This window comes from Elephantulus edwardii, unplaced genomic scaffold (genome assembly GCF_000299155.1).
Source record: "Elephantulus edwardii isolate Elephantulus edwardi_28Jun2011 unplaced genomic scaffold, EleEdw1.0 scaffold00010, whole genome shotgun sequence".
NCBI lineage: Eukaryota > Metazoa > Chordata > Mammalia > Macroscelidea > Macroscelididae > Elephantulus > Elephantulus edwardii.
Genome location: NW_006399760.1, coordinates 29,159,594 through 29,163,324, shown reverse-complemented (window position 1 = coordinate 29,163,324; position 3,731 = coordinate 29,159,594). Strand labels below are relative to the sequence as shown.

The following is a 3,731-nucleotide window of genomic DNA, read 5'->3' as shown; positions in this document are numbered from 1 at the left end:
ATATATATATATATTCTATATAAGAAGTTGAACAGCAATCCTGAAGGTACATGGTGCAGATCCAAGAACTGCTCTGTTGGAGAAAGATGGGAAATCTCCCTCTGTGGTATTAACTGCCTCTGAAACCCCACTGGCAGGTCAGCTTTGGGTGACTTCTGAATCAATGCTAAACAACAACAACAACAACAACAACAAATATATATATAAATATAATTGTGATAATGAGTTGATTCTGATTCATAACAATTCCATGTTACAGGACAAAATTTTCCATAGGATTTTCTCTATAAAAGAGTTTGGGAAACATTTTATGTAACATATTTGGTTGCTAGCTAAAAGGTTAGTCCTTTGAATTCATCAGCCACTCTGAGGGGGAAAGATAGGCAATCTCTTCTTATAGAAAACTTACAATCTCATAAACCAAATGAAGAGCCACTGTGAGTCAGAATCGACTTGTTGCCAGTGGGTTTTGGACTTATCTTTATGAAAGCATATCACTGAGTATTTCTCCTGTGGAAGCACTGACTTAGTTGAAATTGTTAGACTTTTGGTTAGGAGCAGAGTACTTCATTGCTTTAACCACCAGATCTCATTCATATATATATAGGTATATATATCTATGTGTATATGTACTGAAACATGTACCTTTATGTTAGTAGTGCAATTTCTTACCACTAAACTACCAGACCTCTCTCTCTCTCTATTTACAAATATTTGTGTGTGTTTATGTATGTATGTATGTATGTTTACTCAATTCGAATATACCAGCTGCTCTATGTAAGAGAGAGGTCTAATCTCCTCCTTGTGTGATTTACTGTCTCTTAAAATTGCTGAGAGTCAGCTGTGGGCCAGTTCCAACTAGACAGTACACAATAACAATATCTTGGATAGCGGAGCTCTGGTGGCTTTGTCCATCATAAATTGAGCAGCTAACCCAAAGATTATGTCTCTCTGATGGTTGAACTCCACCATCTGCTCCATGGGAGAAAGACCAGCAGTTTACTCCCATGCAATCTAGAACCTCTGAAAAAATTATGGAATATCAACTATGAATTGGAGCTGACCAGACAGCAATGAGTTGAAAGTAAGACTATGCATGCATATGTGGGCAAACATACTATTTTTTTTTCTTTAGTAGAATCTTTTTTTTTTATTCAGAAAAAAAAGCCCAAAACCCAAAAAGTTTCGAACTACACACAGGAGGGGTATGGGTAGGGGGAGGTATCTGTCCATCCAGCCCTGCCCCGTGCCCATATGGTTTTGGCAGCAATAAAGGATGTGGGGTAATGGCCAAAAAATTAAAAATGGTGTATGTGTGTGGGAAGGATAGGGGTGCAAAAGCAGTGGGGAGTGGTGGGGTAAGGGGCAGACGAGGTCAGTATTGGGCACTCCGCAGGTGAGAGGCCATTTCATACCATTTCTTGTTGATCAAACCACTGTGGACACTTTTGCCCATCAGCAGGACTAGCGTCTTGGCAGTCATGGTGACAGTAAGGTTGAAGGTAGGTGCTCTGTCAGTACTCTTTGTGCGAAGATCCATGGTATATTCCCCATCCACTAGCAGTGAGTTCCGGATCACAGAACATTTCTGGCCCCCAAGTGTCAGCCCATTCACAAAAAAAACTTGACCGGTCTTTGCCAACAAGAACTCCAACCTCAGCTGGCAGGATGTTAACGAAGGTTTTCCGGGGGACAGTGGTCCAGAGGGAGGGCGAGTCCTTATAGCCCACGATGGCCGCGTCCTGACAATTCTCGTCCTCCAGGAGGTTGTCGATGTAGGCGTTCCACCCAGACATGTCTCTTCTATTGGACTGGTCTAAGTGTTGTTGCTGAGGCCGCGGGTAGAGCTCCCGAGGCCCCAGTCTGGCCGGAGGGAAGCAGAGAGTTTAGGGCACGCACTACCGTCCAGACCACGGTGGCCGAAACATATTAATTTAACAAACACTTTGTTGATTCTGATTGATGGTGATCCTCCAGTATAAAACAACCTATTTTTCTCCCCACAAGGGCTGGTATATTGGAACCACCAACATTTTTTAAATTTGCAGGTATTGTAGTCACAAGGGCTTCTTACACAATAGCATAAGGTCTCATTAAATCCCAAGATCTCAATTCAATACCAGCCATTATTCTTATCCCACCTTTTGTTTTTTTTCTTTCTTTCTTTTTTTTTTTTTCCTACTGAAAGGAACAGATTTACCCTCTGTGTTTCACTCTCTGGAATAGAATATAGTTTATAGAATATAGTGCATGTACTAAGCAAATAATAGTAGTTAAGGGGATATGCTGTTGTTGTTTGACGGCATTGACTTGCATACCACTCAGCAACCCTATGCACGACAGAGCTGAACCCTGTTCCAGACTGTGCCATCCTTGTTGGGTGAATAGTTTATGAAAATTAAATAAATAGAAAACTATGTTATAATGGAATACTGCACTACCATAAAGAACAATATTACAAGAAACAGTATATTGTGCACAGACCTGAAGGGCATAATGTTAGATAAAATAAGTCAAGTAAAGGGGTGATGTTTGTTATTGTTTTATGTGCTGTTGAGTTGCCTGTAACTCAGTGACTCTATGCACAATAGCTCTGAACTCTGTCCTATCCTGAGCCAGTTTTACTGTCTCTGACACACCTAACCCCTTCATTCCAGTTACTGCCAATCCATCTTCTCCAGGGTCTTCCTCTTTTGCACTCTCTCTCCATCCTTCCAAGCATGGTTTCCTTCTTCAAGTGCTGGTCCCTCCTGGCAACATGCTCAAAGTTTGTCAGCCAGATCTTTACAATCCTTGCCTCTAAGGAACAACTTGTTTTCACCCTCTCTACTACAAACCTGTTTGTTCTATTGGCATCTCATGGTATGTTTAATAGTCTTCTCCAGCACTAACTCAAAGGCATCAATTCTTCTGACAGTTAAACAAATTTTACTTTTACTTATTTTTAATCTCTAGACATGCTGTAATTGAAAAAGGATCATAGAATGCTGGAATGATATAAAATCACTACACTATTTAGAAAGGACTTTTCTGTGATATACTTATTTGATTTCTAAACATGTCATAGAACATTTTTTTTAACTGGGAAAACATGTGGGACCCACCTGTATTTACCAAGGAAAATAGCTACTTTGTGGCAAAATTGCAAATTTGAGACTAAGAATGCAAATGCCATTCTGCTCAGAAACAGAAGGATGCAATAAATGACCTCTTAACCTTCCTGCTTTAACTTATCCTGGTTCTGCTAGGAGATACCTGCAAAAACTTTAAAATATTTCCCCCTTAAATGGCTGAAATATACTGCATGCATATTTTCTACTCAATAATCTCAACAAAAATGACTCTCCCCTGCCTCTATTTCCCTAGTAAGAATGCCAATAGTCTATCTAGTCTGAATGATGTTAATATTTGGGGACATTTTCCATGTTTCTCCATGAATCAAGGATTAGTCAGATGAGATTAATTAGTGTGTTGATTATACAGACCCCTTAACCTTTCTTTCTCTTTTTTCCTTCTTCTCACCTTTTAGTGATTTCATTACTCATTAACAAGCTTATCAAAGAGCAAGCAGAGAAAAGAGGTAAAACTCAGCATTCCTTACCATTCCTTAGGACTTTTTAAAAGGTTTAATGTGGAAAGAGGGAAGTTGTGAAGAGAGGAAAGGAAAACTATTAACTGAAATTATAATCTTTATTACTATTACATTTACTTTGGAGTTTTAAAATTATTTT

General features: G+C 39.3%; 1 pseudogene; it reads right to left on the bottom strand.

The window, feature by feature from the left end:
• Nucleotides 1-1,375: 1,375 nt before the first annotated feature.
• On the bottom strand, nt 1,376-1,796 carry LOC102857461 (annotated as a pseudogene).
• Nucleotides 1,797-3,731: the final 1,935 nt, after the last annotated feature.